Source organism: Microcaecilia unicolor, chromosome 2, assembly GCF_901765095.1.
Source record: "Microcaecilia unicolor chromosome 2, aMicUni1.1, whole genome shotgun sequence".
Lineage (NCBI taxonomy): Eukaryota > Metazoa > Chordata > Amphibia > Gymnophiona > Siphonopidae > Microcaecilia > Microcaecilia unicolor.
This window is the reverse complement of record NC_044032.1, coordinates 95,063,659-95,089,585: the sequence shown is the minus strand read 5'-3', so window position 1 is coordinate 95,089,585 and position 25,927 is coordinate 95,063,659. Positions and strand designations below refer to the sequence as shown.

The window sequence follows — 25,927 nt, the reverse complement described above, 5'->3', positions numbered from 1 at the left end:
GACCTGAAAGAAGCTTACTTGCACATACCAATTTGGCCCTCGCACCAGAAGTTTCTGAGGTTTGTGGTGTTGGGAAAACATTTCCAGTTCCGGGCCTTGCCTTTTGGCCTCGCCACAGCTCCCTGAACCTTTTCGAAGGTAATGGTGGTAGTAGCTGCTTTGCTCAGGCGAGAAGGTATCAGGGTTCACCTGTAGCTAGACGACTGGCTCATCAGAGCAGACTCTGTAACAGAGAGCTATCAAGCTACAGCCAGAGTGGTCTCAGTACTTCAATCTCTAGGCTGGGTCGTCAATATGGCCAAAAGTCACCTGACCCCCTCGCAATCTCTAGAATATTTGGGGGCCAGGTTCGACACAGACTCGGGCTATGTATACCTACCCGAGCTAAGGCGGTGCAAGCTTCAGAATCAGGTCCGTCTGCTCCTGAGGATGCCCCGCCCGCGAGCTTGGGACATTGTCCACATGCTAGGATCGATGATAGCCACATTGGAAGTGGTGCCCTGGGCGAGAGCGCACCTGAGACCTCTACACTATTCCCTACTTCAAAGATGGTCTCCAATTTCTCAGGATTATCAATGCAGACTTTCTTGGCTCCCTGCGGCCCGACTCAGCATGGAGTGGTGGCTCTTAGACAGCATGCTGCGGCGAGGAATGCCGCTGGCGCTCCCCGATTGGTGTCTAGTAGTGACAGATGCCAGCCTGAAGGGCTGGGGCGCACATTGCAAGGGGAAGCATGCCCAGGGTCTATGGACACCCGAGGAGTCGGAGTGGTCCATCAACCGCCTAGAGTTGAAAGCGGTGTTTCAGGCGCTTCTGGCCTTTCAAGTGACCCTGGAAGGATTGGCTGTCAGAGTAATGTCGGACAACACAACAGCAGTGGCCTACATAAATCAACAAGGCGGCACTCAGTGCAGAGCACTGGCCGCGCAGGCCGAACAGATTTGCCACTGGGCCGAGCTGCATCTTCAGTTTCTGTCGGCAGCTCACATTGCAGGTCAGAGCAACGTGCAAGCCGATTATCTAAGCAGGTATCAGATCGATCCAGCAGAATGGGAACTAGCAGACGAAGTATTCCTGCAGATATGTGCCAAATGGGGCAAGCCCGTGATGGATCTTATGGCAACAAGTTCAAATGCCAAAGTCCCGTGCTTTTTCAGCAGACGGAGAGATCCTTGCTCGGCAGGGTTGGATGCCTTGACTCAGCCCTGGCCTTCGGGCCTACTATATGTGTTCCCTCCGTGGCCCTTGATAGGGCGAGTGCTCCTGCGGATTCGGCTGCACCCAGGTACCGCGTGAACCGATACTCTCATATCACCCCTCTCCTCAAGTCGCTTCACTGGCTCCCGATCCGCTACCGTATACAGTTCAAGCTTCTCCTAATGACCTTCAAATGCACTCAATCTGCAGCCCCCCATTACCTCTCTTCCCTCCTCTCTCCCTATGTCCCCACCCGTAACCTCCGCTCTCAGGACAAATCACTCCTATCTGTACCCTTCTCCACCACCGCTAACTCCAGACTCCGCCCCTTCTGCCTCGCATCACCTTATGCCTGGAACAGACTCCCCGAGCCCATACACCATGCGCCCTCCCTGCCTATCTTCAAGTCCTTACTCAAAGCCCATCTCTTCTCCCTTGCTTTTGGTGCCTAACCACCTTCTCCATTCATGATACCTACACTGACTACATAGCTTGTTACCTTTAGATTGTAAGCTCTCTTGAGCAGGGACTGTCCTTCCCCATGTTTTAACTTGTACAGCGCTGCGTAACCCTTGTAGCGCTATAGAAATGCTAAGTAGTATTAGTAGTAGTAGTAGAAGTGGTGCTCATCGCCCCGGATTGGCCCAGGAGGCCTTGGTATGCGGACCTCTGACAGATGCTAGTGGAGGCTCCCCTTCCTTTACGTCTGGTACCGAACCTGTTGTCACAGGGCCCGGTAGCCATGGAGGACGCCTGCCGCTTTGGTCTTATGGCATGGCGATTGAGAGGGCGCAATTGAGGGACAAAGGCTATTCAAACACAGTCATTTCCACTCTCCTGCAGGCCCGCAAGCGGTCCACTTCCGTGGCTTATGCCAGGATTTGGCGCCAGTTTGAGTCTTGGTGTGCTTCAAAAGCGATCACACCCATGCGGGCTCCTGTCTCGCCGATTCTGGACTTTTTGCAGGATGGTGTACAAATAGGCTTGGCCTATAATTCTCTGCGGGTGCAAGTGGCAGTGTTGGCCTCCCTTCGTGGTAAGGTTGAAGGCGTGTCTTTAGCTGCTCATCCAGATGTGGCACGGTTTCTTAGTGGGGTGCTTCGGCTCCGGCCTTCCGTGCGAGCACCCTGTCCAGCTTGGAACCTGGGGCTAGTTTTGAAGGCCCTGCAGGCTTCTCCTTTTCAGCCACTTCGGCGAGCATCGGAGAAAGATTTGACACTAAAGGCCGTTTTTCTTGTGGCCATTACTTCGGCAAGACGGGTGTCAGAGCTCCAGGCGCTATCCTGTGGAGACCCATTTCTGCAATTCTCAGAGTCCGGGGTCACGGTTCGGACTGTGCCTTCCTTCATGCCTAAGGTGGTTTCAGCGTTTCACCTAAACCAGCCTATTTTCTTGCCCTCCTTTGATAAGGAGGAGTTTCCAGAATCTTTTGGGCAGTTGCACCTGTTAGATGTGCGCAGGACTCTGCTACAGTATCTGCGAGTTACTATCTCTTTCAGGATCTATGATCATCTGTTTGTTTTGCTATCAGGTCCTCGCAGAGGGTCTCCAGTGTCTAAAGCCACTATTGCCCGCTGGCTCAAAGAAACTATCTTTTCAGCTTATCTGCTTGCTGGCCGGTCTCCGCCTGTAGCCTTTAAGGCGCATTCTACCAGAGCGATTTCTTGGGCTGAAACTGGAGCACTCTCTCGTCAAGAGATATGCAGTGCAGCAACATGGGCTTCTAAGCTCTCTTTTGCCCGACATTACAGGCTGGATGTGGCTGCTAGGAGGGATGCGCGTTTTGGAGCACAAGTGCTAGCGCGTGGTGTGACCTGTTCCCACCTATATAAGGGATTGCTTTGTTACATCCCATACGTAATGGCTTCATCTGCTTGATGACAAGGAAGGGAAAATTAGGTTCTTACCTTGGTAATTTTCTTTCCTTTAGTCATAGCAGATGAAGCCATGAGCCGTCCCTGTATGATTGTCTGTATGCTGTGAATCTGTTTCAGGTTCTGTTCTTGTTTCCTGAAGTTCCTTCCTTGGGAGAAAATTGGAAAGCAGTCTTCAGGATTCATGTTCACTTATAGGAGAATGAGTCCATTCCCTCCAGTTTATGTTTTGAGGATGAGTTTATTTATTCCCTCCAGGAGGTTGCGTGTATCCCCTCCAGTTATATAATAAGGAGGACGAGTTTATTCCCTCCAGTAGGATGTGTTCATTCCCTCCTTTTGAGTTCATGCCCTTGTTAAGGGGCCATCGTTCGCTGTGAGGAAAGTTCATGTTATTTCCATTGTGGTTTGCCATACTGCTTTGGAAGCTTCAAATACTGAAGAGGCAGTGGAGCTGGCTGGCCATGAGGCACTGTGAAAAGTTGAGTGCTCTCTATCTCCCACTGCTGGTTGATGGGCACAACTCATACATAATGGCTACATCTGCTATGACTAAAGGAAAGAAAATTACCAAGGTAAGAACCTAATTTTCCCTTTTCCGACGATGGTAGCAGAAAACGGAATGCAGATGAGCAAATTGTGTAGAAACCCTATTAAAATGAGATGCATCAAAGTTTTCCAACTACCCTAATGCTGGAAAACTGCCTGTCGTTAGGGCTGTCCGACTAAAAACTTTAATGTAGAAAACAAAAAAAAAAAGCGATGGGCGGCGAAAACGCGCATCAGGGGCGTGTTTTATTGATGCCCAAGGTCGCTGCTGCTCCCTGCTCCCCCTGCATCAATATAAAAGTGAAAAAAAAAGGTTCGGGAGGGGGCAAAGGTGCTTGTCAGGAGCGTCCTTTATGGACGGCCTTGCCCCCCCTGCCCGCCTTTAGGATCCCCGGCCCCCCTCCCTTCCTGTCTCTCAACTCTTTCTCCACACAGCCCCGCCTCCCGCCATCCTCCGCCCCGTGACCCGCCGCCCCTTCTGAGGTCGTTGCCGCTGATCCCCCCCCCCCCCTCCTCCGGGCCCCCCTCCACATTACCGGGCCCGGCAGCGCCTCTCACCTCTGTATGAAGGTGCTGCACCAGCAAGAAGACCATCAGATCGCTGCAGTCTTCAGGACGTCTCTCTCCTTCGTCTTCCCTGACCTGGACCCGCCCCCGTCTGACGTAAACCTACATCCTCCCAACTTGGGGAAGGTAAAATTAGTCCTTACCTGATCATTTTCTTTCCATTAGTCCCAACAGATCAATCCAAAGGCCTGCCCTTTGTTGATCTTGGTTGAGTGTTTCTTTTCGCTTGCTCAGATCCATTATTTTCTTCCTCCTTCAGTTCATCTAGGTTACTTGTAAAAGGATACTCATCATACTACAGTTTCCCGCTTTGGATGTTTCCCTCCCGCAGGATTGGTGGAGGAGGGGCCTACAGTTTGAATTTCCTGTTCCATCTTCCACTGCTTTGGTTTCGACAATACTGAGGTTAAGATGGCTGCACATGTCCACATATAGTAAACTTCTGAAGTTCTCTCTATCTCCACCTGCTGATAGAGGGACATAACCCACTCATCCCTGGATTGAAATTATCAGGTAAGGACCAATTTTACCATGTAGCACCTTTGCAGAGAGTCACTGTTGGTTTGAACTGCACTGTTTGTACTATAGTTACTTGTTAAATTATTGTAACATAATTGAGTTTTTTTTTCTCATGGTGTGATGTTTTGCTTTAAGCTTATTTTAAGCTGACATAGCTACAGAGGAGTTGGTTGAATTAAGCAAACACCAGTGTTGTATAGTTTCTCCAAGGATAAGCAGGCATGATATTGGTGCGGACACAGCTATAGTGCACTGTCACTTTAAAACATTGAGGCATTGCCCCCCATCATGCATGCGCGGGTGACTTCCCACCCTGATGCTCAAGCATAGGACCAGCAGTCTAGCACAGTGTTTTCTCAAGTCCGGTCCAGGAGTACCCTTTGCCAGTCAGGTTTTCAGGATATCCACAATATGCATGAAAGATCTCTGTATATAAAAGGCAACCCCAACGTTCTGAAGCCTCCACGGAAGTTGAGGCGCCCGAGATATCCAGTGTGCCCTGGAGTGTCTGCACCGCCCTCGCATCAAAACGTCATGACGTCGAGGGCGGAGCTATGACACTCGAGGGCCGAAACGGAAACGCCACAGGCACGGCCACGGAGGCGCAGCCAAAAAAAAAAAACTTCCCCACACACAGCGACGCGAACCCCGAACAAGGCAAGTAGCCCGGAGGGAGGGGGCCCCTTGCTAGCGCCCATTTCATTGCGCTAAGAAACGGGCATTTTTTCCTAGTTTGAATATAATGGAGGCAGTATGTTCAAATCAAGTTCATTCATATTCATTATGGATATCCTGAAAACCTGACTGACGAGGGTACTCCACTACTGGACTTTGGGAAACACTGGTCTAGCATTTACTGTGAAGCACGAGGTTGGGTTTCTAATCTCTCCTCAGCATGTCAGACTTTTTTATTTTGGTGCCTTCCCTTTTTTGGGACATTTTGCCCATATTTCTTTCTTTTTCTTTGTTAATTTTAATCCATTTATCAATTGTGTCGTCTCCCCCCCCCTCCAAAAAAAAAAACAGAAATATTCGCACTTTTTCTGTTTTCTGTCTTTGGGGCCTCTGAGTCTTTCTTGTGCCCAAGAAGCATCGAATATTTTCAGGTACGAAACTACTCAAGTTCCCCGAGCTTTTGACCTTGCGTTGGCTGGGGGTTTTTTTCCCCCCTTTCCTCCCATCCATATCAGTGAGGGTGCTGATTCGCTTTAAAAAGTGTACTTGATGCAGTAGGACCAGCACAGACACCCATAACTGGTGTGTTCATTGCTTGGATCTGGTGCACCAAGATATACGGTATGGCCTCTGTTGTTTACATGCAAACAAGGACACTTAAAGCCTGCAGAGTCCAGCTTGAGGAACGTTTTGGATATGCATTGACATCAGTTGCACTAACGCAACATTGAGAATGTCCAACATAGGACTTGGTACCTCGACTTTGAAAGGACTCCACATCCTCCTCATTGGTGCCTTGTTTATCATGGGACCTGCAGCGTAAAAAGAAAAACCTAAGAAGCTCCTGTGCTCACAGTTCTCTAGGGTTCCAGGATGGGGGAGGGGTAGGTGGGAAAGAGTGGGGGTTGGAGGTATATGGGAATTCAGGGGGTAGTATAGGATGGGGGAAGGTTATAAGAGTCAATTTCCCACTTTGTGGGTGGGCAGTTTTTTATTAAATCAGAAATAAATTCTAGATTTTCAAGGATACCATTTGTATCCGTTATGCTGCTGTTTACTATATATTTGCTTTTCAATATATTTACGTCTGTTTGACTGTTGTATCCTTGCCATTTTGTGTTAATTTTTTCTAATAAAATATATTTATATAAAATAAAAACCTATGAAGCATCACCTAGGCAATCTGCCAACACCTTCCCTTCATCGACATCCTCAATTGCACGGGAAGTGTCCATGCCACAGTGACCGCTCTCCTTCTCTACAACTTTTCTCAATGAGAGTCTTGAAGGTCCTCAATCTCCTACAACTGCACAGGCTGTAACTTCAGCTGCCTTCACACCGCTTTCTCAGCTGGTACCAACACCTGCTCTACAGGAAGAAATCTGGGCTATGCTCAAATAGGCGCTTTCAGGGCTAATGCATATGCATTCTATTCAGGTTTACAGGGTGCTTGTGCCAGCCTCAGCCCAGCTGTAGATACATCAGAGAGACAGTTACGGGAGAGGCCCCGCACACCAGCTCAGAGCCCACAGTCAGGGGCACCACGATCCGACCAACGCGTTTGTTCACATCAGCAGAAGAACTTTTTTCAGCCTTGGGGACTCATCTGCCTCAATGTTCTTCTACACAGAGCCGATGGTCTAGTTGACACACTCTTCTATGTACTCCCCAAGAGAAGTACTTTGAAGAGTCAGACTTGGTCCTCTCCTGGAAAATGGAGCAGTAACCCATAGGACTTCTCAGCCGAGCAGTTCTGTGACATCCCAGCTGGCCCTTCTCTACCCCGAGAGATGTAAAGTTCTTCCAGAAAGTATATCTTTTTCCTGGCTTTTTCTGTGATATGGCCCAAGCCATACCTTCTAAATTAGAGAAGGAGGAGGAACCTTGTTCAGAGCTGTTTGATTCTCCTCCTAGAGGGGGAATCGCTATTCCACTTCATACAGTCATGAAGAATACTCTTATCAAAAACTGGGTGACTCCACTGATGGTTCAATTTGCTCCAAAGAACATTGATCCAGAAATGCAGAGTTTGAAAAAAAAAAAAAACTCAAGTTATCCCATCATTCCTTAGTTGTGGAATCTGCTTTGAAGCGTACTTGCAGTTCAAGATCTCATGCTTCTGCTCCTCCAGGCAGAGAAGCTAGAACATTATACTCTTTTGACAGTAGAACATTTCAGGCCTCCATGCTGATCAACTGCATATTAGATTATCAACTTTATTCCACAGTTTACTTAAAGTCTCTAATACATAGTACTCTAATACACAGTGCTATCTCCTTTGCAGACTTCCTTCCTCCTGAAAAGGCTAATGAGTTCCTCAAACTTCACAGGAAACTTCTAGATTCTCATAACTTTTCTTGCATTTCCGCCTTAGGATTAGCAATGCGATGTGTTTCCTGGCTCAGAATTTCTGACTTCAAATCTGCTGTGCAGAAGCATCTAGCAGATGTCCCTTGTCCTGGAGATGAACTATTCGCTGTCAAGTAAGTGGCCGGCCTAATTTTAAAAGCATTCAGATACTATTAAAACTGTGCCCAAGCCACAGCCGTTTTCTGCTTTTAGAAGATTCACTAAAAAGAAAAAAGTAACCCTAAGAGTGTTGATGAATTCCAATGTAAAAATAATCAAATGTAAATAGACACAAAATTAGATTATAAAATTTTTGTGAGGGGAGTCCTCAGAATCCCTACCACCTCCCTATTATAAGGAGGATGAAAAGTTCCATTTGTAATCCAAACGCCTAGCTGCAATAGTGGCATGTGTATTACAAATAGAACTTTTCATCACACAAGAGAAGTGTTTTTGTTGGATTCTTTACAGATTATGATTTTTGAAGACTGTAGTCCTTTAGACCTTGCTTCTGAAAGTGATTCACTTTGAGTGTTGCTGTTCAGTGTGTGTTTGTGTGTATTTGCACTTACTGATTTTGGCACATTTGCACAGGGAGTACCAATGATGGTGTGATGGTGTGAGTTTCCTACATTTTATGAGAGTTACATTTTTTTTAATGCAAAAATGCAGTAATTGCTAGAGCGAATTAGTAACCTAATGCAAGTAACTCAGGCTGTAGCTAAGGTACGTTCACAGTAGCTCAAGTACTAATTGGTTTCGGAGAAAAGCCCTCAGAAACCTCAGATGTTTAGTCTCAGGTTTTGAACACTGTTACAAACGATTTAGCAATGTATACAGTGTTCAGTTTCTATCATCAGGCATAAAACTCCGTCTCTCTTGTAGGTTAAAGACTCCGCTAGTTTATAAGTTAAAGAGCCTAAACGCTCCAGATTTGTGACTGGTGGATCCTCAAATCTGGAGCGTTTAAGCTAAGTGCTTTTCCGATATTGAAGAATTGACAGCTTAAAGAACTTTATGATCCCCTATCTCGACGACTGGTTAATCAAGGCAACCTCACAAGCAGCAGCACAGACCTCAATTCTGTTCACACATACGTGTCTCCTAGAACTCAGTTTTGTAATGAATTACCCCAAATCACATCTTCAGCCAGTTCAGACCTTACGGTTCATCGGGGCTCTCCTGGACACTACTCGGGTTCGAGCCTTCCTCCCTCAACTGAGAGCACACAAGGTAATGCATCTCTCCACTCAGATTTCCAGATACACCTTAGTATCAGGTGCTCTGCCTACTCAGCCACATGGCTTCAGCAGTCCATGTAACACCATTGGCTTTGCTCCATCTCCGAATACCTCAGTGGGCACTCTTCTCTTGGTGATCTCAAGCCATGAGTTGCTCTCAGCCCATATTCGAGTTGCTCCACAGCTGTGCCACTCTCTACAGTAGTGGATGGCCTCCCAGAATCTGACCCAGGGACTTTTGTTTTCAGCCCCTTCCACATCATAAAGTCCTCACCATGAATGCCTCCGTGGTAGGTTGAGGTGCTCATCTCTGTCGTCTCCATACACAGGATTCTTTTTCCTCAAAGGAAAAACATCATCTCAATCTGTTCAGTCTTTCATTCTGTGTAGAAACATAGCATGCAAATATCTATAAATCTAAACTCACGTAATTACAAAACACAAAATCAACCATCTTAAATTCAACTTACCAGCTACTGAAAGTAGTCAGACACGCACACCAGTGAGCAGCCAGTGGAACCGTCAAAAAGACGCCCACACATGCGCACTCGCTGGCCATGAATCTCAATGATTTAAATCCTCTCCTAGATGCTCAACCATTCGATCTCTTTATTAAGCCCACCTGGGGCAACTGTTTTCCAAAGAAAAATCAGGCGCTGTTCCTTCCTTAACAAGATCAAAGGCAGATTGCCACCTCTTTCTAACTGTACCTTATTAAGTACTACAAACCTAAGATCCTGCACTGAATGTTTAGCAGCCAACCAATGGGCAACGAGGGGGGCTTCCACACGCTCAGTACGAATACTACTCAAATGTTGGGCTATCCTACATTTAATCTTACGTGTGGTTAGCCCAATATACCAAAGTCCACACGGACATACTACCCCATATACGCAACCCATGGTATCACAATCAGTGTAAGATTTTAACCGATAGACCTGATCAGTATGAGGAATGGGAACTTCCCTAACTTGTAACGAGTACTGGCAGTACATGCAATGGTTACATCTGTAGTGGTCAGGTTTTCCTAGAGAAGCATTACCCATACTCGACCTACTGGTCAACTGCTCCCCCAAATTAGTACCCCGCGTGAAGGCAAAACGGGGCAAAACAGTAAATGCATTATGAATCGTCAAAATCGACCAATGCCGCTTCAATATTTGTATGATGTTATGAGATGACCGTGTGTACGGTAGCACACAGGTCAAAGGTTGCACAGTCTTATCCTTATTACCTGCATTTTGCCGCCAGCCACGATGGAAATTAAAGGCTCATTTAGCAGCCTTTTTCAAAATATTAGCTGGATACCCCCTTTGTTGGAATCTCGTAATCATCCTGTCAGCTTGCACACAGTATTCATCTCTAGAGCTACACAATCGCCGAATACGTAGTAGCTGGCTGGCCGGTATACTATTTTTCAGCATATTTGGGTGATGGCTCCGATAATGTAGCACAGTGTTGCGGTCCGTCTGTTTACGAAACAATTTGGTACTAAATTTGCCATCTACCCAAGATATATTAATATCAAGAAAATTTACTTGATGGTATCCAATATGATGAACAAATTTAATATGGATACTAACCGAATTAAGATATTGTAAAAACTGCTGTAACTGTCCATCGGCGCCACCCCAAATTAAAAGAATATCATCAATGTATCTGTACCATCTAACCACTCCCTGAAAATACTCAGGAGTGTACACATATTGTTTTTCAATTTGATCCATGTACAGACAGGCTAAAGTGGGGGCCACCGTGGCCCCCATCGCTGCTCCCTTAATTTGATGAAAAAACATATGCTGAAATTTAAAATAATTATGACAGATAACCAGCTCAGCCAATGAAAGACCCTTAAAGACGCTTATGATAGCGAAACATGATTATGTCGGGTGTTTTCATTACTATGCTGCTAAGCTGGTTTAAGCTGAAGTTTCATTGATGGTATTGATCTATGGGACGTTTAAGGCTGATTACTACTAAGACTGCACCTACTCTAGTAAAGAATACTTGTCTGCCTGGTGAAGATCGTGAATTCAGCTCCGTGATTGTTTATGAAAACAGTCCTTTGAAGAGTGGATAGATCGATATATTGAACACTGAGTTGTGATACAGTGGCTCCTTTGAGACATACATCTGAGGAGTGGATTTATTCACAGCGCCTCTGTTGAGAGACATATCTGAGGAGTGGATTTATAATTTGTGGTGATCTGGAATACATTATATTAACAAGTACTAGATAGGTGTATATAGTACATTTATGTAATGACTAGTGAAAAAGGCCCGTTTCGGAGTGAAATGAAACGGGCGCTAGCAAGGTTTTCACGTAGTGTGTATGTTTGCGAGAGAGTGTGTGGGCGAGTGAGTGTGAGAGAGAGAGTGTGACAGTGTGTGTGTGTGTGTCAGAGAGAGAGTGAGACTGGGTGCGAGTGTGTCTGTGAGAGAGCGTGTGTGTGTCTGATTGACTGTGTGCAAGTGCATATGTGAGAGACAGTGAGTGTGAGAGTGTGTGTATGTTGGTGTGGGGGCTGGTGAGTTTGCTTGTGTGTATAGGTGTGAGTGAGAGATGTTGATTTTTCATATTAGATGTTGTGTATTTATTTGGGGGGGTAGTGTTTGGCATTTTAGGGGGGGGGTGTTTGTGGGTGAGGATAGGGTTGTTTTGTAAGGGAACGTGCGTGTTAGTGGCAGACAGAAATCATGTATTTTGTGGTTGGGGGACTGTGTGTGTGGGGAGTAGAGGATAGTTGCGTGTTTCTGTGAGTGAGTTTGATGTTGTTCCCCTGTACTTCCCTTTGTCGTGTTGTAGAGGGAGGATTTTGAGGGTGGGTTAGTTATTGTGTTTTTTGGGGAGTTTGTGAGTTGCATGAGTAATCTGTGCGGATATGTTGGTTTTCTGGGGGGTGGTTACCGTTTTGCCACATCATTTTATGTTGCTAAAAAATCAAAAGAAAAAATAAATGAAAGACCTGGAAAGACAAATTAAACTATAAATAGAAGGGCAGCGGCAAAACTCTTCGCTCAGTACATTCCCTGTCGCACAGCCTTGACTGAGATACACTTTTCCGTAAGCGTTCAACTACTTGCCTTTTTGTGTGTGGAAAGAATACTTGTACAGGCTATCCTCTCTGTAAATGAAACACAGACTCCTAAGGTTGGGAGCGGAGCCCACACTGAATCAGTCACAGCAGCAGCAGCAGAGAATATACAATGTTGTGGTCTCGAGAGCGGCCCCCAAACAGTGCCCTCTAGGTCCTAGTGCCTGCCTGAGCTAACATACAGAACACAGCACCTGCAGTCCTCCCTGCATTCACCTCTCCCTGGCAGAGAACGAAACCAGAGCTGTGCCTTTTTCCTTGAAGCACTGGGCTGGACAGCTTGTTGAAAAAGCTTTACTCTTGGCAGAGGGCATGAATGTGGAAACTTGCTAGCAGTTCTCTTAATTACTTCTAAAGCTGTGTTATTTGTTGGGGTGGGGGAGGAGAAAGTCGGTGAACCCTGGCGATCTGGATTGTGTGCTGTTGCTGGTAAGAATGTGCCTCCGTGTTTTTTTTTTTGTTTTGTTTTATGACCCTGCCGATTTCAGCACCTCCAGTCCTCCCTGCATTCAAGCAGTGGCAGCTCATTGTGAGGCAGGGGGAGGATTGCTGGTAAGAATGTGCCTCCGTGTTGTTTTTTTTGTTTTATGACCCTGCCGTTTCAGCACCTCCAGTCCTCCCTGCATTCAAGCAGTGGCAGCTCATTGTGAGGCGGGGGAGGAGTAGGGAAACACGCTGCACGTGTTTCCCTACTCCTTACTCCTGCCTGTGATTCGTGAAACCGGATATCTACACCACCATGCAAAACGGAAGTGAGGCTTCATTAGAACGTTGGTGGTACCTTTTATATATATAGATAGGATTTTGAAAAGGGAATATTGTTTGTAATATGTATATGTTATGATTTTAGATAGTTGGCTGAATGGGAGAGTGTGTAGGATGACAGAATTTGCTAAGATATATGTATTTAAATATTTAATAAAGATTTGATATGTTAACAATTATTTAATGGCTGCTTTATAATGACATTATATATATATATATATATATATATATATATATATATATATATATATACTCAGGCTTGGCTGACCCATCATGGCCATGTTACCACTCTGTGTAAGAGCCTTGGAGACTTCAGTAGCCCATTTCCATTCTGCCTCCATTGATGAAATTTGCAAAGCGGCAACATGGTCTTTTATCCACACCTTTACTGCTTACTACAGTCTGGAGCAGCAATTTTGGCAGGATAGCCGATTTGGACAAGTAACCCTGCAAAATCTATTTACTACTTGAATGCCAGCTATACCCTCCAGCCCCCCCCCCCCCCCTTTTTTTTTTTTTTGTTCTGCCAGGATCACTTTCTTTTTAGTTCACAAGATTATTATATTTGTGAGCCTGGCAGCTAGCGAGTCCCACATGTGAGGATATCATGCTGCTTGTCCTCGGAGATAGCAGTTACCTGTAGCAGATGTTCTCATGGGACAGCAGGCACATGTTCTCATCCATCCCACCTCTCCTTGGATTTATCTTCTTAGTTTTGGTATTATACTGATGTTTGGGCAGGAAGGCACTGGCACATGTTCAATAGAGGCACTGCCTCAAAGTTTTAAAGTGACAGTGCACTATGGCAATGTCTAAACTGGGCTCCGTGGATGACGTTGCCCACATGTGAGAATATATGCCTGCTGTCCTTGTAGAACACTTGCTAGAGGTAAGTAACTTTGCTAACTAATTACTGTACTTAAGTAAAAGTTTTTTGTTACTTTTGCTTGTAAAGTAGTACAGGATAACATTTGTTACTTTTACTGAAGAAGTAATTTCACCAATTTTTATTACTTTTACTTAGTTACATAGAATGATTTGTAGTTGAAAGTGAAAGCGAGATGTACATGGAAATTAAACAGCAAAACCAGAAACAGGATTTTGCTGATGCAAACCTCGTTGCGTAAACAGTGGATCATCTCGTCTTAAATTTTGCTGTTCAGTGAGTATAGCCTATGAGAACAGTGGAGTTGCCTTTGTTAGTTGAACTGCATACAGTTCAAGCGTCTCCTTCTTACCTACAAATGCACTCAGTCTGCAGCCCCTCATTACCTCTCTACCCTCATTTCCCCTTACATTCCCGCCCGTAACCTCCGCTCACAGGACAAATCCCTCCTCTCAGTACCCTTCTCCATCACCGCCAACTCCAGGCTCCGCTCATTCTGCCTCGCCTCACCCTATGCTTGGAATAAACTTCCTGAGCCCTTACGCCAAGCCCCCTCCCTACCCATCTTCAAATCTTTGCTCAAAGCCCACCTCTTCAATGTTGCTTTCGGCACCTAACCTTTATACCTTTCAGGAAATCTAGACTGCCCCAATTTGACTGACTGTACATTTGTCCTTTATATTGTAAGCTCCTTTGAGCAGGGACTGTCCTTCTATGTTAAATTGTACAGCGCTGCGTAACCCTAGTAGCGCTTTAGAAATGTCAAGTAGTAGTAGTAACTGGCTACTGGTATCCAGCAAATCAGAACAGTAATGAGTTAGGCCATCTTTTAGTGGAGATGAAGCTGAAGCTTTTAGCAATTCTTGGTGAACAGACATATGTCTCTACAACAACGGACTGCTGGTCATCACATGGAAAATTTTACATTGGGGTGACTGTCAATTAGATTGATATTCTTTAAAGAGACAGTCTTCTTGTCTGGCCTTAAGACTGAATAGTTCCCACACATTTTATATTCTTGCATCAGTTCCCGAAGATATTCAGAGTTTGCCATCAGACAAAAGACTATTAGAATAAGAAGACAATTCCAACTTTGAGAAAGCCTTCTCTGTATAATTGGACAGTATGATGATGAAGATGCAAGTACTGAATTAGACAATCCTACTTCTAATAGATGATAATGACAATAATGATTTGCTTACTTTATTTCTTGTCTATTAGATTGTAAGCTCTTTGAGCAGGGACTGTCTTTCTTCTATGTTTGTGCAGCGCTGCGTACGCCTTGTAGCGCTATAGAAATGCTAAATAGTAGTAGTAATGATAAAGTATTCTTTGCTATATGGAAGTCAGAGCTTCCCTTGATTAAAACCTTTAGACCAAGTCAGAAGAGATCAGTAATACTGCAACCTGACCTGATTTTGAAGTAATATTTTGTCAGACTGAACAATCTACTTTCAGGTAGAACAGTTGTTGAAAACCTTTTCAGGGAGGAAGTGACGTCACCAGACAGCATGGACGCTCACTGAAAGAGCTCCCGCTCCCCCACGGAAACAAATAGTAATAAAAACAAGTCCAGCGCGGTAAAAAGAGAAAGAATTGCAAACAGATGTCAGCAGGCTCGATTCGGACCACAGCGGAGAAAAGCGGAAAAGCAGCGATAGTAGATTTCTCTCGTTTTGCTTTCCCCGGAGGAGCGCTGCACAGAGAAAACAAAATGGCGGAGGCTCGTAAAGCCAAAGAAATGGTAGATACAGAACCCCGGGCGACGTCACAAATATTAGAAGGGCCTGGAGAGGAGCTCCCCACAAGCCTACAGACGTGGCTACAACAGATCAGCTCCGATCTCAAAGCCCTCCGGACTGAGGTGGCAACGTTAGGATCGGACCTATGGGGAGAAATCCACGAGCTAGGTAATAAGCTGGAAGAGATGGAATCGCACGTGGAGGAACACAGTGAAACACTGGAGACCCTGCACCAGCAAGTCGAGGAATTGCGTGACAACAAACAAAGCCTCCTTGATAAAATAGAGGACTTGGAGAATCGAGGCCACCGCAATAATCTGCAATTTCGAGGTCTCCCAGAAACTCCAACATACCAAGATAGCGAACATGTGATCCAGAAATTGGTCAGTGAATTACTATCAATAAATGGTGAAAAAGTGCTAAGTGAGACAGTTCAGCTAGAAAGGGCACACAGAGCGCTGGGCCCAGCACGAAATAATAAAGCTAAGGATATAATAGCTTGCTTTACCAGCTTTAAACTCAAAGAGCGGATCTTGAGATCAGCATGCCAAAATCCTGGTTTCACATGGGACTCATACACAATTGAAATATACCAAGATCTGGCTGCAGCGACCTTAAAACGGAGAGGTGAACTAAGAACTTTTACAAGACACCTGAGAGAGCTTAAATTCCAGTACCGATGGCGGCATCCTTTTGCCCTGGCTTTCTACAAAGGGGAAAATGCACCAAGTGAAATCTTTGGCAGAAGCGAGGGAGATTTGCCCAGAAACCAATCTAGGACAGTACCAAGTGGAGACCGGACCGGGAAAGAAAAATGCACCACGAGCCCCTCCACCGAAATGGCAGAGAGTGGGAAAAGGCCCACGAAGGCTCCAAAGGCAACAATCAGGAGTCCGGATCACCTGAGAACTATTTAATGCGACAGTAAGAGCAAGGGCATCTTAAGAGGCAGAAGCCTGGCAAGAATTTAATCTGTGAACTTGGTTTTTCATGTTTGAGGAGTTGTTCAGCAGCGTTTGAAATAAGATGTTTCTGTGGGGTGAGTTGTAAGTGGGGTACATGCTTATTCCTCCACTATTAGGCACTCAATGGTTAGACACGGGGTGTCACAAATAGACGGGGAAGGAGGGGGGAGGGAAGAGGGACAGGGATGAAGGGTGGGCAAGGGGTGAGAACACATTATATTAAGCATGTAAAACTGGGTGGGGGACCCAAGGCAAGGACTGGGAAAGGAAAATAATAGCGAACAAGGAGAAGCAGGGTAAACAAATTATCTCAAGATGACAGATATAAACTGGTTAACTCTGAATGTGAGAGGGCTTAACATTCCCAGAAAGAGGCAACTGCTATTTCGGGAGCTGCTTAGGCTTCATATAGATATTGCATTAATACAAGAAACCCACCTACAACCAAAATGTGAGAGATTATGCCATCATATAGGGTATCCTATTATCTATTTCGCGTCCAATACTGACAACACCAAAAGCAAGGGGGTTTTGATAGCACTTAATGGCTCTAAACCTTGGGACATTAAGAAAGTTATAAGGGACAAAAGGGGTAGATACTTACTCATAATTGTAGCAATGGCGGGGAAAACTTATACGATTATAAATATATATGGTCCAAACACTAACCAGGGAGATTTTCTTTTGGAAATAGATCAATTACTTACCAGAAATATTGAAGGCTCCCTACTGATAGGAGGGGACTTTAACCTTACCATGCACCCACAGTTAGATAATTCAACCACTACTGCATGCTACTTGAGACAAGATAGGCGCAAGTTACATGACTTCACAACACGCTGGCAACTGATAGATCTCTGGCGAAGAGATAATCCCACCACACGCAGTTATACGTACTATTCCTCAGTTCATCAGACATCCTGTAGAATAGATCTATGGCTGGGAGACCCTACATTCCTGGGCTGTGTAAAATCTCATCAGATTCTCCCCCGCATTTGGTCAGACCACTCGCCAGTAGTGTTACAGCTAAGAGGTCAATACACTAATAGGAAGGCCCGCACGTGGCGACTGGATGACGCGCTACTTGCTGACCCAGTCAACTTAGTTAGTGTGGAGCAGCATATTAAAGAGTACATTCATTTCAATGACAATGGAGAAGTCTCCCCGATCATTCTATGGGAGGGTCCTAAAGCTGTAATGAGAGGACACTTCATCGCCCTTCGTTCACAAATCTGGAGGCTGCGCTGTGCTGAGGAAAAAGAGCTACGTAAGCAATTGGCTGAAATTGAAAAAAATACCAGAAAGGTAGTCTAACAGAGTCTGACCTGCAGGTTCAGTCCCAGGAGCTGCGGACTAAAATACAAGAACTTGAGCTAGCAGACCTCTCAGAAAAGCTGGAAAAGGTGAACCAGACTAATTTTGAGTTTGGTAATAAGGCCAGTAGGTTACTAGCATATAAGCTAAAGCAGCAGACAACGAGAAATGGGATAGGGGGACTACAAGATAATAAGGGGGAATTCCATTCTGACCCCCAGTATATTGAAGCAGCTTTTAGAGAATATTATACACTCTGGAGTCAGTTCCTACCCAGGAGGATATAACATCATACTTGGAAGACTTTGAGCTTCCTAAACTATCTAGGGAAGCTGAGCAGGCACAGTTGGGTCCTATAGAGCTAGAAGAGATAGAACAATCCATTAAAAGCTTAGCCCCTAATAAAGCCCCGGGCCCAGATGGATACACAAACAAATTCTATAAAATTTTTGGAAAATTGCTGGCACCAATCCTACTGAGGGTTTTCAACTCCTTGGAGATAAGAGCAGGGCTCCCGCCGACATGGAACTTAGCAACTATAACAGTTATACCCAAACCGGGAAAAGATCCATAAGTTTGTAGTTCGTACCGGCCCATTTCACTATTAGGAGTTGATTATAAAATATTTACGAAAATACTAGCTACCAGGCTACAAGATCACCTCCCTATACTAGTTCACGAGGACCAAGCTGGCTTTGTGAAAGATCGACAGACTTTTGACAATATAAGGAGAGCATTACAAATAATTCAGTGTGCGCAGTTAACTAGATTCCCACTATGTGTCCTATCCCTGGACGCCAAGAAAGCGTTCGATCGAGTCAGCTGGTCATTCCTTTTCGCAGTGCTGGAGAGATTGGGAATTAGAGGCAGATATGCGGAGTGGTTGAGTTTAATTTATAAAAGTCCAGCAGCCTCAGTGCGGGTTAATGGTTCATTCTCAAAATCATTCTTACTACATAGAGGCACCAGGCAGGGGTGTGATCTGTCCCCACTGCTCTTTGCACTGGTGATGGAGCCCCTAGCAATAAAGATCAGAACAGCACCCGAGATTAGAGGTCCCAGATGGGGGGGGGGGGGGATTGGAGACAAAAATCCTCCTATTCGTGGATGACATCCTATTAACACTTAAGGACCCTCCGAAGGCCTTCCCCAAACTAGATGAAATAATAAGAGCATATGGAGCAGTATCTGGTTTCAAAATTAACTTTGACAAATCGGAGGCACTAGATATAAATATACCCGAGGAGCAACTTAGTCAGTTGAAGTCTCGGTTTCCATATAGATGGGCAACTAAATATATTCGTTACCTGGGGGTCAATATTCCACGCAGGCTAGAAGACGTATTTAACAGCAATTTTCCAAATAAAGTGCAAGCTCTATTTGAAGAATTAGAAAGATGGGAAGGCCTGACGATGTCATGGATGGGACGAATCAGTGCTGTAAAAATGACAATCCTTCCAAAATTACTGTATCTCTTCATGGCATTACCAATCTCTCTACCAGACGCATTCCTAAAAGGCCTACAGAGGAAAGTATTTTCCTTCATATGGAAAAAAAAAAGCCGCCCCGAGTAAGAACAGAGGTGATGTGCCAACCAAAAGATAGAGGAGATATGGGGGTCCCCTGCTTTCAAGCCTATTATCAGGCAGCGCACCTGACACTTTTAGCAGTATGGATGCAGGATACAAGTAAACCATGGGTCCAGCTGGAACAGGGATGGGTGGCACCAATCCCACGTAGAGCTATCCCTTGGCTTCCAAAACACAAATTGATAGAAATTGCCAAAGACAACCCAACTTTGCTCCAATGGCCCTTTTCAGTTTGGATTGGGATTAGAGAAAGATTCTTCCCTGAGCATACATACTTCAAACACATGTTTCTGCGGTTTGCTCCCCAGTTTGGGCCTGGACTCTTGGATTCTGCATACCAGGAGTGGGAGGCCATGGGTTTAAGTGAACTTGGTCAGATGTGTGAGGACGGAGAAGTTACCTCTTTTAAGGAGCTGAGTAGGGAACATGGGTTATCCCCAATGCAAGCCTTTCAATATTTTCAAGTCAGAGATTTTATCAAACGACGAGCAGGGGAGGAACTGAGATTGACAGAGACATTATTGGAGAAGGGGATCCATAGTGGAGGAGGGAAGAGAAGTATATCCAGAATATATAAAGCACTACTAACATCACACAATCCAATAGAATATTACTTAAAGAAATGGGAGGCAGCACTGGGGGCTCAACCTGAACCTTCTCAATGGGCTAGGGCAATTAAGTCTCTGTTTAAGGTGTCAGTCTCCAGTGCAATGATGGAGAGTGGACACAAGATTTTATATAGCTGGTACTATAGTCCTAGCCGCTTAGTGAAGATGTATAAAAAAAGGTTCGGCCCTCTGTTGGCGACAGTGCGGTGAAGTGGGAGATATGGTCCATATATGGTGGACATGCAAAAAGCACAAGAATACTGGACTGAAATTTTGGGATTCCTACAGACTGTGATAGGATTTGAATATCCTAGGAGTATGGACTGTTGTCTCTTACATTTTAGACCACCAAGAGGCAAGCAAACCATCCATCAGTTTGCTACACAAGTGTTTGTGGCAGGTAAAATACTTCTAGCAGCAGCATGGAAAGAGCCATTGCTTCCGGGACTGCGAACTGTCTTAGCAAAACTAAAAACAATTCAACTTATGTCAAAACTCACAGCTATAAGGAAAGGACAAATTGCCCAACATCAGAAAGTATGGAACTTGTATGATAAATGGTCTTCTACCCAGAATCTATAGTTTCTTGTAAGGGGAAGAAGGGGGGGGGGGGGGGGGTTGGGAGGGAGGGATGTTGAGGGAGGGGGATGGGAGATCTCGATTGTTAAAGACAAATAGGAGAAATACTGTTAGAATTACATAAATACTATGTTTGGTTTATTGTTGTCAGAGGCTCATGCGATGGTATAATGCATAATAATGATGTATGGAGTATCTACTGTATTTCATTGACAAAATATAAATAAGTGGAAAAAAAGAAAACCTTTTCAGTTGTGCAGGATTAATGACTCGCAAGCGCACTAGCATGAGTGACCAGTCATTTTCAAAAATTCAGCTTTACTAAAAGCAAAGAGGATTGAACAGTAGGGCAATAAAGTTGTTGGGATGAAAATTTTAACAATAGTTGCATTCTTTATAATTGTGGTACTTTTACTTTTTACTCAAAGTATTGTATTGGTAACTTTTTCACTTTTACCTTAGTACTTTGACCAACACTGGCACACACTGAGGTTTTTTTTTTTCCACTATGGCCTTTTAAGTATGTGGACAATCAAAGGGTAATTCTTACCTCATTAGCTAATGCAAATAAGTAAACATAGCATGTGAGATTTAATATGAACTTTTGCAAAATACATTAGATGAGATATATTGTTTTCTCTGAAAAATCTTATGACCATCTTATAAACCTGTGCTTACTAGCTTCATTTCAAATTTCTTCAACCTGTCATTGGCCTTTTTGGTGCAGAGAGGAGGAATATGGGCTGCCAGTAACTGTGAGAGAGCTCAGGCCGATAGTGACTAAGAGGAATAAGGGCAGGAACTAGAAAAAAAAATTATCCTAGTGCTAGGGCAAAAGTAGTGGTGAGTCTTAAGCGAACCTTCAGCCTTGTACCCCTCCCAATCACGTTCATGGCTCTAGCCTGCTGCTGCCCCCCGCCCCCCCCCCCAAGATTTTGACAAACTCAACAATCATCACCACACAAAAATCCTATAAAAATGCAGGTTAAAGTATGTACTGATGGCTGTTTCAATTTGTGTGATCGATAGGATCTATTGTTTTGCTTTGACTTCTGCCCTAGGCAATTGCCTATTTTTGCTTAATGGTTGGGCCAGCCCTATCTCTTCTGTCAATATTGCTGATTCCAACCACCACCTCTTCCTGCTCAACACTAGAGAATGACATGGTTACCGTTACCACGGATGTACCACAGTAAGCCACAGTAAATCCACGGTAACAGCAACACTTGCGGATGTGGGAACAAACTTTTTACTGCCCCCTGGGAATGGTAAAAAGCCTTCTTCTCTCTCTCCCCCCTCCCTAGTGGGTGTTGTCATGACTCTTGGAGCTTGGTAATTAGAAGCCCCAATATCATGGAGCATAACCCTGGCGCAGCAATCACCTGAAGTCTCTATTATTTTATAAAGTCTCTTTTATTGAATAAATCACAGATAATTTACTCACAGATAGATCTGAAGAGAGGTAGTTGTATTGCAGGGGGAGGAGAAGGTAGTTGAACAGGTAGAAATAGTCCAAAGCTGGGTGACTGCAATGTGCAATATCTCATTTGGAAGAAGATATTTACAGGGTAAAAAATCCAGGTTCGTTACAGGGAGTTTGAGCAGGACAGAGCTGTCTGGAGCGAGATGGTGTTGGCTCCATGTCCCTGGCTGTAATGGAGGAAGAAGCCCCTCGTGGCTGAAAGGACAAAGAAGTGGTGGGGCTTCACACAGGGAGGAGCAGATAGAGACCACTGGGGACAGAGCCTGCTATCGGATAGCAAGGGGTAGTCCTAGAGATAGGAGGGAAAGGTCATACCTGGCTGACCTCTGTGGACAGAATAGTAAGACTGAGCAGGAAGACAAAAGAGCCAAGCTTGGCAGAGAGAGAGGGAGAGAGAGAAGGTCTGAGCAGCCTCACAACCAGTGATAGCAGTTCTTACACAGCCAAACAAGTGTGGTTGCACTGCCTGTGAACTACATTACCCACAGTGCATTGCTCATGTATTTTTCCAGTGGGGAAACTGCAGCAATGATAGTCCTTGGGACTGAGAATAACAGTAAAGGCATTACACACATTTTAGGATCACGTTATAAACTAGTGCGAGGCTGTCGGAGGACAGAACAGGTGTCTCTTGCGATAGTGGAGTCACTTACACTTTCCTGCAGTCAGCTGGCAGTGATTCACACAGGCTGGCTCTGTGGTCTTCCTCCTGCCAAGTCCTGCCCTCTTTACTGCAACTTACTGTTTAGCATCAAACAGGAAGTTGCAGTAGAGAGGGTGAGACTTGGCCAGAGGAAAGACACAGAGCCAGATTGTGTTGATTCTTGCTGGCTGGCTGCAGGAAAGTGTAAGTGGCACCAAAACCTCCTTGAGTGACACCTGTGGGGGTAAGGGTGGGAGAAAGTGCTGGCTGAATCCATGGGGGGGGGGGGGAGGAGGAAGAGGAGGTGGGGGCTGGCTGGCTGGCTGGCTGGACCCATAGGAGGAGGGGGCTACAGGGAATTGAAAGAGATGCCAGACCAAGGGGAAGAATGAAGAATTCAAATACTTAACCCAGAGTGGGAAGGGAAAAGTGCAGGCATGTGAACCGGGTTCTGGGGTGGATGGAGGAAGAGGAGAGAAAGCTGGGTTGGTTGGAGAAGAGAGAAACCCATGGGGGGGGGGGGGCTGAAGGAAAAGGACAGAGGTGCTGGGTGGACCCTGTTTGGGGGGGGGGGGGGGAGCTACAGCGAAGGGAAAGAGATGCCGGACCAAGGGGAAGAAGGAAGAGGGAGTCAAATACTGAACCTACAGTGGGAAGGAGAAAGGGAAAGAGATGCAGGCAAGTGAACCTGATGCTGGAATAGGTGGGATGTGACAAGTTGGGTTGGAGAGGAGAGACAAATTATATGCATGGGGGGAGGGGAACAGGGATAGAAAGGGGAGATGCAGTGTGGGGATGGTATATGGACACAGAAGAGCAATGCCCGACATAGAAGGGAGATGTTGTTTGACACAGGGGGAGAGGATAGAGAAATAGGTAGTGATAGATGTGGGGATATGAGCACAGGGAAGTATAGGGATACAGAAAGGAGATGCTGAACACGGGGGACAATAGAGACATAGCAATGGAAGATGATGGTGGACATGGAGAGAGGAGTTAAGACACACAGAAGCAAAAACCAGAGCCTGAGATCAACATGATTTTACAAATACAATGACCAGACCACAAAAGGTATAAAAAAAATAATTTTATTTTCTATTTTCTGATTAGAGTATGTCAGATTTGAAATGTACATCTTGCCAGAACTAGTGTTAGAGATATGGTGGGGCCCAGGGCAGAAATTTGGGAGGAAACACCAAAACCCACTGGCAGTCTGCACTTCACCGTTCATCAGGCTTAGGGCTCTCTGGTCAGGGGCCAAGGGCAATTGGCCTAGTCGCACTCCCATAAAACATCCCTGGCATGTACCATCTTTATATTTTGCACAGTACAGGAGTAAATGCATCTCTTTCTATATTTCTGGTGTACTAAACACAGTTTGAGGCTTGTGCAGGTGGGGGTCAAAGCTTGTGGGGACGGTACAGAACTCACAGGGATAGGGGCAAACTTTGTCCCTGTGTCATTCACTGAACACTAAGCAACTCTGTTTCGGAGTCGCAGTCTAATGCTACAGTTTTTTGTTTTTTTTTTAAATAACTGCTTATTTATCTTACTAGTAAAAAAAGGCCCGTTTCGCAAACAAATGAAACGGGCGCTAGCAAGGTTTTCCTCGGAGTGTGTATGTTTGAAAGAGTGTGTGTGAGAGTGACTCTGTGAGAGAGAGAGAGAATGTGCGAGTGTGTGTGACAGAGAGAGTGAGACTGGGTGCGAGTGTGTGTGTGTGTGAGAATGAGAGTATGTGCCAGGGGCCCCCTCCCTCTGAGTTCCAGGGTCATCCCCTCCCTTGGCTAATAGAGAGAGTGTGTGTGTGTGTGTGTCACAGAGAGAGAGAGAGAGTGTGTGTGAGATAGAGACGAGAGAGAGTGTGTGTGTTTGAAAGAGAGAGGTTTGCGGGTGTCCTCTGTATGGGGCTGAGTGATGCTCCGACGTCTCTGCTTTGCTAATATGCTGTGTGTGTGTGTGGAGGGGTGGGGGTTGGCTGAGAGAGAGAAGAGTGTGTGTGAGAGAGAGACAAAGAGAGTGTGTGTGTAAGAGAGAGGTTTGCGCTTCAACTTCCTACGCCCTCCCCGCTGCTCTCCCAGCTCAACTCTGCGTACGTCATGCTAACGGGAGCCCATGCTCTTTCCCTATTCACCAACGCGACGTATGCAAGCTCTGCCTGCCAGCCAGCTCGTGCGCTCCCCAGCGCCGTTGACCCCAAATGCTGATGAGTGGCTGCTGCTGCTCAGGACTGACTGACTGACGAATCATCTTTGTTTGCTCTGCTCTGTATGTGGACACCTGCCACCGAGAGGGGGGGTGTGGGGGCTGCGACTTCGAGGGGGGTTGCGGGGGCGGCGACCTCATGGGAAGGTGGTTTCGTTTGGCTTAGAGAGAGAGGGTTCGTTACAGGCCCCACCCTCTAACATCATGACGTTTTATGCGAGGGCGGGGCCTGTTACGAACCCAGGCAGCCACAGAACTTTGGAGGAGCAGCTCCTCGAGAGCAACGTTTCTGCCCTCTCGTCATCGCGCGCTTCCCGCCTCCCTGCTAGGAGTAGTAACATCTCCTGACATCAGGCAAGCAGGGTTCTAGTGCGGGCCAGTGATGTCATGAGAGGTTACGATCCCAGTGAGACACATTCGAACGTTCAATGAGCAAATTATTATATTAGAAGAGGCCATACATAGAAACAAATGCAAAAAGCGTAAAAGAGGAGAGCATTAAGCCCTCTCTCATCCCCCTATTATGAAAGGTAACCTGACCACTGTGAGTACTCCATCTCAAAGCAGCAACAAAAAAGCGTATATTTAACCCATCAATGAACTGCTTTGGTTGTACCACAGAAAGGTGGTATGTTATTTTCAATTCTTGATGGAACACATTTGTCAGCCTTACACCTGAATTTGTATGGATCATCCCAGAAAATAAACTGGCAATCAGTCTACAAGTGCGAGATTGGCAAACAAAAGAGCAGGCCAAAGCAATCTAATGTGGTCCAAAGTGAAATTTATTAAGGTAGTAACAGCTCAGGAGGTGTTTTAAACAATTGCCCTTATCTTAACCAAGAACTTGATAGTTCTGTGTGTTTGATTTTTCTTCATCTTCCCTAGTACTCATGCCACATTTGTGTGTGGGTTTTCCCATGTGTTTTACTCTTTTTGTATATTTTTATTTGCATTACATGATTAAATAGTATTTTCTTCATTTATGGATTGTATTATTTTTTTCATTTTATGATTTTATTAATAGTATTGGTGAGCATGGTGATCTATTTGGTGTATTTTTGTGAAGTTATGCTTATATT

At 45.3% G+C, this 25,927-nt stretch overlaps 1 protein-coding gene across 4 annotated transcripts in view; it reads left to right on the top strand.

Annotated features, from left to right (window-relative positions):
- The window catches only part of SLC38A9 (solute carrier family 38 member 9), a 247,993-nt gene that overhangs the window by 62,019 nt on the left and 160,047 nt on the right, over positions 1–25,927 (top strand). Inside the window, exon 1 of one of the 4 annotated variants that reach the window (XM_030193135.1) lies at positions 7,825–7,864. The exons of the other annotated variants lie outside the window; for them this stretch is intronic. The gene's annotated coding sequence lies outside the window, so the exon portion shown is untranslated. Of the gene's footprint in view, positions 1–7,824; positions 7,865–25,927 lie in introns of those variants that run through there. 4 annotated transcript variants of the gene reach the window in all.